At 35.3% G+C, this 9,918-nt stretch overlaps 1 pseudogene; it reads left to right on the top strand.

Annotated features, from left to right (window-relative positions):
* The first annotated feature begins 8,721 nt into the window (after nt 1-8,721).
* Nucleotides 8,722-8,815, top strand: LOC118858905 (annotated as a pseudogene).
* The last annotated feature ends 1,103 nt before the right edge of the window (nt 8,816-9,918 follow it).

The following is a 9,918-nucleotide window of genomic DNA, read 5'->3' on the forward strand; positions in this document are numbered from 1 at the left end:
ACATATGGAGTCTAAATGGCATTTTTACACAAATCGAATCCTAATCCACTAGATCAATGAGCAATTAGATGTTTTTCTTTGGTGAAACCGTATAACTTCTTGTACCATGTACGTCATGTGATTCAAAGGATGCTTTGGTCATACTAGCTCTTTAAATTGTGAGGCAAGCCTACTTCTGTTTAGGAGAGATGTTAATATAATCAATTCTCGGCAAAAACACAATATGTTCAAACTTAATCCCTGGAAAAAAAAGCCACATTTTTATATAAATTGTTCTTTACATTAATTTTATTGTTATAATTATATTAATTATATTGATTTAAATAGAGATTAGTTTTTGTTGTGGGCATTCAATAATCTAATATTCTCACTGTATTTCAGTCTGTTTTAGGTATTTGCTGTCAAAACCTGTTTAATAATGGCTGAAGTGTTATGGATGTTTAAGTGCTTTTATAAACCTTATTCATTAATTATTTTAACAATAATAAGTTGCTCTTGGTGTACCTAGAAATTTGCAGCACCTTCTTTTACCCCTCAGTCAATGCATTGTTTTCTTGTGTTTATAGGTTTTGTTGTTTCCGTTAATACAAATTTATTGCATGCTTTATACAAAATCAAGGTGACCTATATTTCTAAGGGGTTGTGGTTCTTTGGGCAGTCTTCTGCTAAGAAAAGTGGGATTAGGCTTGCATTTTCAAGGAAGTTATAAAACTGCTTTGGTAGTAATTTATTTGCCATTGTGACACATTTGAGCCAACAATTATGGATTTTATTCAGGCTTGCCTCTGTCCTTTAATACTCTACTATTTAATATTTCCACATTTCTTACCATGGTAACAGCATTAGCATATATTGCGCTATGTAGGACCAGAAATATTGCTGTACTTTTTGCCATACATGGTTATAATATTGGAGAATGTATTCATCTATGCTTGTTATAACAGATGACTTTTATAAATTTCGTTTCATTTGATTTGTCTGCAAATGTATTCATAATTCCAAATTCAAAAAGGGCCTTTAAAATTCCATTCTAAGTATGCCCATCACCTTTACAAAATTATTTGAGGTGCAATATTTGTCATGAATTTCTTTATTAGAATTTTTGGGGGAGAGATTTGCATTTAATGAAGATTTTCAATGAACTCAGGCTCTTCAACTTTTCCTTCTTCAAGTTCTAGTAATTCCTAGATTTCCTCTCTTATGTCCTCTAACTAACATTGGGAGTAAAATTATTGCTTAGGATTATCCCGTATTGATTAGAAATTTATTGTTGTGTGACTTGTAGCTCAGGGTCACCATTGACAAAAATAAAAAATCCTGAAGCTTTTGTCTATAGCTGGTAAGATACTTCCAGCTCTGTTATGATTCAACATTGGCATAAAACAACATAATGGAAGTTTTCACATCTTCATCTCATTTCATGTGCACTCATGGTTTTCCTCCCTTTAGTGGTTAGTACTATCATATGGAAACATTTTCAGCAAATGGTGTGTCATAATTTCTGATTCATCCTGATTTATTTCTTTCCTTCTTGTGGTTCCTAACAACAAGAGGAACAGCAGGTCTACTGACCCCTTTAGAAAATTAATAATTATGAGGGCCTTAAATAGGGCCACCCGATGACCTAATGCATTTCATTAATTTCTTAGATTTATAGGAATAGTTCCTTCACAATGGTCAGGAGCTAACTCAATTGCCAGAGCACATTTTATCTAACATCTCATCATTCCTGTCAGGCCTTCCTAGCACAAAAAATAAATCACTGTATGATATTACCCTGGCTGTTATTTGCTTACTTTCATGTACCCTACTTTCCCCCTAATGACACAAAGGAAGGGTTTGGCTTTGTTAAGGTTGTTAATGTTGTTTTAAATCTTCATGCATGTGTGCTAAAGAAAGGCATGTTTTTCATGAAGTTTGATCTGCTCTTCTCAGGACACTTTCAAGGTCTCTCTTAAGAACTTTGGAATTGATTGTAAGACATGGGAGACACTAACACAGGATCTCTCAGTGTGGTTTACCCACATCAGAGAATGTGTTGTGCTCTATGAGCAAAGCAGAATTGAAATAACTCAAAAGAAATGCAAGATGTACAAATTTAGAGAATCTACCCCAAAAGTTCACATATTTGTGCCTGACCTGTGGTAGAACATTCCTAGCTCGTATTGGTCTGATCAGCCAGTCAGACACACTGAAATTTGACTCTAGCATAGTGATGCCATTTTGGACCTCTTCAAGAATGAAGGACAACAACCAGTGTTAGTGATTCTATCTTTTAATTTAATATTCTACATAGATGCTATGTTCAATTCCTAAAACTGCCAAACAATGCTCTGGTAAGTCATTACTAGAAATCAAAGATTACCTTTCAAAGAACTGAGCTCCAAGGCAGTGCTCTGAAAAGGTTAATAGTTATCCTTACCAAAAATACATCCTCTAACATTGTGCACAGTATCAGCAACATTGTGGGATGGTCAACTTTGAAAAGTCTATGCGTATCCAGATAAAGATCTGATGGACTTAATGCAGATCAAAGCATATTTTTTCACTTAATTTATTCTTCCCTGTGTTCTTTAAATCTATTTCTTCTTTCACAACTGTGACTAATATGGAAATATTTTTACATGATAGCACATGTATAAAGTATAACAAAATGCTTAACATTTTCGGAAGAGGAAAGGGGAGGGATGGAGGGAAAAGAATATGGAACTCAAAATCTTGTAAAAATGAATGCTGAAATTTTTCTTGTCATGCAACTGGGGAAAAAAATAGAATATTATTCCAAAAAACTCATCCTCTATACATACAGACAGGCTCCTTTGATTACAAATATAGGCAATACCATGACAAGCACAGTTAATTGCTTCTCCAAAAACACATTAGGCAAAATAGCATTACAGGGGTCATTTAGTTCCAGAGGAACAAGGTTATAAACAAGAGATAAGTTTATAGGAAGCCAAAATTCAAGTTATACACAGCTTAAAAGATCTTTACAGAAATTTAGGATCATATTTTTGTAACTGTAATACCAATTCCCTCTTCCCACAATTTCCCTTTTCTCCCTCCAGGGAGCCATATTTGTCATCTAATCTGCAGTGGAAAGCCAAAGGGGAAACTAGGCCACATATACTCCCTTCATACTCGGATGAGCATTAGAACAGGCATCCCATCTTCTTAGTGCTTGATTTTCTTCACATTTCCATAAACTATGCTTTTACCCATCCTAACCTACTCTATACCATGATTCACGAGGAGGAGCCTATGTGGAGTGGTACAATGAGAGCATAAGTTGTTATTACTTCTAATTTGCCAGTGCCATTCTAAGCTTGCCTAACAAACATTTTGTGATTGTCTTAAATACAAATTATTTTCTAAATGCATTAGCAAATATAGTGGATCTTTGGTTTAAGAGATCTGTTCATCTACAGCAGAAATTTTTGAATTTAGTTGGGATTTAGGCATAATATATTAGCCATATTATTATGATAAAACAAACAAACATTGAATGAAACTCCAAATTTTCTTTTTGTTCTTGACCCATTTTGTTCTCTGATACAAATATGGTTAGAGTATATGAATATCTTGGAGGAAACCCAAATTTTACACTTACAATTTTTTTTCATATGGTAGGAAATTTTTATTTTCCCTACTTAATGTGTTATACATTGGACAGAAGTTATTAATGCTTGCTCCTTTAGCCAAAATAAATTTGGATATTACATGTCAAATTTGCCTCACTGTTTCCTTCCAAATTCCCAATTAAACTCTGAATCAACACAGTTTTGGTTTAGTACTTCTGACCGACTTGTAGCTTTTATTAACAAAAAAATTGATGTTAAAAAAGTACCTTGAGAATCAACTGGTTTAAAACAAGAACTGCTTACATGAAATGTAGAAGAAATCTCAAGGGTATTTTGGTGGAATTTTAAGAGGTATATTTGAAAGTTTTGATGATAAATTCAACTGATTCAGAACTTGGAAATCATTTAATACTTATTTTAACATCTTAATCCCTAGGAAAAATGTAGGAATGTTCCCCTAGTCATAGATAAACATTGATGTGGTTATTTCATCCTTATTTTCTATCTTTTTTTTAAAATATAATTAATTAGGTACAACAGAAAAATTCAAGAAACAACTGGATAACTCCCCTCAGGAACTTAAGCACTAATTAAAAGGCATGACTTGTGTTCTTCATTTAAATTCTTTCAATGTACAAAGAAAGGGAGAGAAAGGTGTGTGTGTGTGTGTGTGTGTGTGTGTGTGTTCATGTTTATTTTGTGAAATTTTACAGAAGTCTGATGGCTCTCTTGAGCTGTACTGCTGAAGGCTCCTTCAATAGAGTACAGTCAGGCTTCAATCAGCACCATGCTGAATTTAGTGCTTTTTGTTTGCAGTGCTCTCTTTAAACAAACAAATGAATACATAAACAGATAATTAGATGAATGAATGAAAAATAGATGAATAAATAAAGTAAAATATTCTTGTATATACTTTAATATATTTGATTTGCTTTTCTTCTAGCATTTCCTTCAGAATTAGATTACATGGGGAAATGCATCATTTGTCTCCCAACATCTGCCTTCACTTTGGAAATTTACTTAATACTCCATTACTATCCCTTACAGAGAATGAGATGGATCCCAAGGTTCACTTACACATGCACCAAACCAATTGTTCCAAATGAAATGGAATAGGAAACAATGACTCCAAATTCTATTAGTGCATTGGGTGTCCATTATCATGGCACCTGGTTTAATTATCCAACCTGATCTCAAGGGAATGTCAAGGTAAAGAGTTATCTCTCTCACATGGCCCAGATTTTCCCATGGAATTTGTGCTCTTGGTTTAACATTGATTTCTTTTCTTCCAATTAAATTATATTCTTCTTGAAATCAGGGACTGTGTCATTTTTCACCCTGCAGTCTGAACTCTCCCTCCTTCCCTGCCTCCCTCCTTCTCTCTCTCTCTCAGTACATATACACACACACATATATGTGTATATATGTATGTGTGTGTATGTATATGTATATGGAGAGAGATACGCATGCATATATTTATGTGTATACATTTCTATATTGTATATACATATACCTATATATGGAGATATAGAATATACAATATGTATATATTATACATATGCAAATACAATCTGAGGCTGTCTCTACTACCTCATGCTATTTCTCATATCAAGAGCATGATAAACGCTTAATAAATATTTGGTGAATTAAATTAGAGGGATTTGTTTCAGTATATGCAAGAGGGAAGCAGAGGAGTGGTAGCTTCTACAAAGGCCAATATGTAGGAATTTCACTCTACTGGTGCTGCAGTACAGATACATGATCTCTAAAATCTCACAAATCATTGGAGTGGTTAGAGGGGAATTTTAACCTAGGGTTCAGGCATCTCCAAATGGAGAATCAACCTAAATCCTCCAGAGGGTCTATAACTTACTTCTATTATTTATAACTATATACATTCCATTCAATGAGCTTCTATGCTACGTAGATAAGTGTCGAAGTCTTTAAAGATATATGTAAATAATGTGAGAAAAAAGTGAAAGTAAATCATGTTTAATAATAGTGTGTTAAAGTTGTCTATTTTTCTGGTCCTTTTAACTACCCGACCACCTCCTAGTAAGTATAGTAATTAAGTTAATAAGTAGCCAGTATAAAGTGTCAATAGTAGGAAACAGGATTATAAAGGGGAACCTAGAAGTCATTTAAAAATTGTCCCAATGATCAAAGAGACATAATTTATAAGCTGTATTATATATTAACCTAAACTTACATCCTGATAATATGTGCTGAATCAGAGAAAGCTATCTAGGCTTTACCATGGAGACCTTCTTGGTCCTAGGATATGTAAGTCTTAGAGAAGTTCCAGACCTTTATGGTAAGACCTGCAGAATGATGGTATCATATTAACTTTAAAATTTTACTGACAACTTTGAGATTATTTGACTATGTTAATCAATTACCCTCAAGGTGGGGCAGATCTTAGTTAGCCTATTTCCCCAAAACCCTATAAAAATGAAGTCTCAAACTCCTGCCTTCCCTCCAGACCTAGCCCCACCCCCAGCATTCTTTATTCTCTATCAGGTCCATGCTGCCAAGTACTTCCAACTCTAATCTATGGTTACATGAGTGACACTCTCTGCCTCTCCCTATCCCGCCTTCCTTCACCACTCTATCCACTGTCCCCCTGCCATCTGCCTCTTTATACCTTTTCACTGCTTATCTCTACACTGCCTGTGCCTTTGGCCCTCCTAGCCTTCATGACTGTAGCTGTTTCCTAATGCCATTGTTTTCTTTTTTGGCAAGTAACAAAATAACTAGGCATGCCTTCCCCCATTTCATAATTTCACAAATTAATTATCTAGTCATTAAGTTGGGACCTAGGAAAAGATGTTGAGATAATGTACCTACTGTATTTCCCCATGTATAAGACACACCTTAATTTTGGGGCCCAGAATTTGAAAAAAAAATGTATTACATAAAGTTATTGAACTCAAGTTTTATTCATCCGCTCATAGCTTTCAGGCATCTTTTGGGCAAGTCTGGTGCATGTACACATGCTTAGTCCACTCTGTTTCATGAACCTGAAGCACCAATTGTGTCCTCTTTTGAAATCAGTAACTTCTTTTTCACCAGCAATTCTTCTTGCTTCATGCTGAACCATCTTTGTGGACACAGGAATCCCAATTGCCCTTTGCTCTTCAATCCATATTTTCAATTCCCTCTCTAAATCAGGCCATTTTGCTGACTTGCCTCTCATGGCCTTCTTCTGCCATGTTGTTTTCAGTAGGGTTTCTTCTTCCCGTAGCCAGTTTCAGATTGTTTTCTCAGTTGGAGGAGGACAAAACTTATGGTCAGCAGCACGATTTCCATTCACTTTTGCAAAGTGGATCACTTTTAACTTGAATTCAGCACTATCCGAAAATCTTTTCTGAGCCATTTCTGGGCAGAACATGGCAAAATGTAACTTAATATACTGGTAACAAATGCAAAACAATGAACGCAAAGATAGCAAGGGCAAAAAAGAGGGAAATGCAAGTAAAAAAAATTACAACCACTGTATGAGACACACCCAGTTTTTAGACTCCAAATTTTTCACAAAAGGGTGTGTCTTATACATGGGGAAATATGGTATCTCTCTTCATTGCAGAGGTGGGGGAATATAGGTGTGAAATGTGGCAGATACTTTAAGATATACTTGATATGTTGGTTGGTTTAGTTCAGCTGTCATTTTTTTCACTTTTTTTTTTTAAACTCTCTATTATGAGGGAATCCTTACAGGGGAGTGAAGTGGAGAGAGATAGATTAAGAAATGTATATGATAAAAATAAAAGACATGGATAAAATTATTTTTAACAAACAAGAAATAAGGAAAATTAAATCAACCTGTCTGTATCTCTGTATCTCAATACGTTTACACAAACATGAGGGCACAGGAATAGAAAGATAATCAGATGATAAAATTAAGATCCAGAAATATTTTGACAGAATATCACAGGGAACCAAATTTAATAAGATGACAATCACAAAGGATAACTATAAATTACTACATATGAGTTTAAAAAAATCAGCTACTTGAGGAAAATATGAAACTCTGGATGGAAAGTATTCTGTAGGAAAACTATCCAGAGGTTTGAATGGATTATAAAGTTCAATATTCATCCAGCAGTGTGTAGCTACAGCTCAAAAAAGGCTGACATGATTCTTAGTGACATTATCAGATGTACACTATATAGAATAGAGTGTGTAGTCACGCTATATTCTTCCCAGAGAGAGCACATTCAAATATTGCTCTTAGTTCTAAATATTACTTTTTTTGGAGGGGGAGGGGTTAGTAAACATTGCCAACATGTACCAATTAGGAGATGGGGAGGCGGGCGATATTAAGACTTGGAGCTCTATCTTGTGAGCACTGAAATATCTGGTGGCTCAAATGTGTAACAGTGGGATTAGAAGTACATGTCATTTCCAAGACCAGGGTAGGCTAAGTCGCAGCTATCTAATATGCTGAATCTTTCAGTAAGACTTAAAGATATGGATTTGAAACTGATGAAACAGTTCCTTTCTTCACTAAAAGTAAATTTTCTACCTCATAGTGGATGACATTATGCTAAAAAAGCACTTTTTCGTCTATGATTTCCTAGCATCAGGAGTAGGATAAAGGAGGCTTTGGTATATTTAAATTGTTATTTGTTTATTTTTTGCTACATAGTTTTGTCTAACATCTACAGGGAGCAGACTTATAAGTAAAACACCATAATTCCTTCCCACCTCAAGTACTTTAGGATTTTTAATGTGTCAAGGCACAATCTTTCCTTTTCTCATTCCCATGACATAGCAGCCTTCATTTAACCATTCCCAAAAGTGTCCTGGATAAGAGCATCTAATAGTTTGAGATTCTTGCAAATTCTTTGGGGAATTAATGGTCGTTGGTGATGCCTCTTAAGTTCTGTTTGACTTAATTACAAGGAAACTTGATCAGCACATATTTCTTGAAATAAAATGCTTACAAAATATAATTAACCAATTCACCAATCAGCCAACAAGCACTTCCTCTGTTCTAGGCATTGCTTTCATTACAAAGCTTTCCTAGATAAGACACAGCTACTCAGGTCGATTTATATAACTAAAGGCCTTTTCATGTACTCACTTAGAGTGAGGTAAGGTCCATTCAGTGAATAGGCCTCTTTAAGAAATGAGTCAAGTGCTCACTTTGGCAGCACATATACTAAAATTGGAACGATACAGAGAGGATTAGCATGGCCCCTGCACAAGTTCTTGAAGCATTCCATATTTTTTACTATTGTGCTATAAGAAATGGGGAAGATACAGACTTCATGGTGACTTGGAAAGACCTACATGATCTGATGCTGGGTGAGAGCAGCAGAACCAGGAGAACATTGTACACAACCACAGACATATTGATTCTGTGATGACTGACTTTGATAGACTTGGCTCTCCTCAGCAATGCAAGGCTCGAAGACAGCTCCAAAGGACTCATGATAGAAAAAGCTTGCTGCATCCAGAGAAAGAACCGTGGAGTCTGAATGCAGATTGAGGCAAACTATTTGCTTTCTCTCTTTTTTTTCCTCTTTTTTTTGGTTTTGTTTCTTCTCTCTCATGATTCATTCCATTGTTCATAAAACTTCTTTGCAACTTGACTATTTTGTAAATAAGTTTAATGCGAAGGTTTATGTAGAATTTATATCGAACTGCATGCTGTCTTGGGGGGCAGGGGTGAGAGGAGGGAAGGGAAGAAAATTTGAAACTCAAAAACATGTAAAACAAAGTGTTGTAATCTAAAAATAAAAATCTAAGTAGATAAATAAATCACCAAATTAAAAAAAAAGAAATGAGTCAAGGGATGACCCCTTTAATTAGAAAGAAAAAGAAAAAAAAATTAAGATGGTAGAGGAACACCCTCAGGGTTGTCTCTCATTGCATCTTGGGCCATCTCCAGTTATTCTGTTGAATATCAGGTCACTGGATCCAGATGGTTCTGGAGGAGAAAGTGAGGCTGGTAACCTTGCACAGCCCTCCCTCACTCAAATCCAAGTCAACTGTAAGTCATGTCATCATTTCCCTGATGTCTTGGTCCTCTTAGAAAATGAAGAACAAACACAACAACAACAATATAACTAAAGAGGGCCTTGGGCTGAGACTAGCTCTCTGTCCTCCCTTCCCCCACCCAATGACCTTTTCATACCTACTCCTAATTCCTGCCATATCACCAGTGTGGCAAACCCTCAGCTATTAAAACAACAATTTGCATTCACTTTTCACTACATTTTCATTTGATAATCTGAAAGGTATAAGAATTTAGTGGCAAAAGATACTCCTTCTGCAGAGGCAGATGACAACTCTCCATGTTTCTTGAGTTACCATGCTGGCAAAGTTTATC

This window comes from Trichosurus vulpecula, chromosome 7 (genome assembly GCF_011100635.1).
Source record: "Trichosurus vulpecula isolate mTriVul1 chromosome 7, mTriVul1.pri, whole genome shotgun sequence".
Taxonomy (NCBI): Eukaryota; Metazoa; Chordata; class Mammalia; order Diprotodontia; family Phalangeridae; genus Trichosurus; species Trichosurus vulpecula.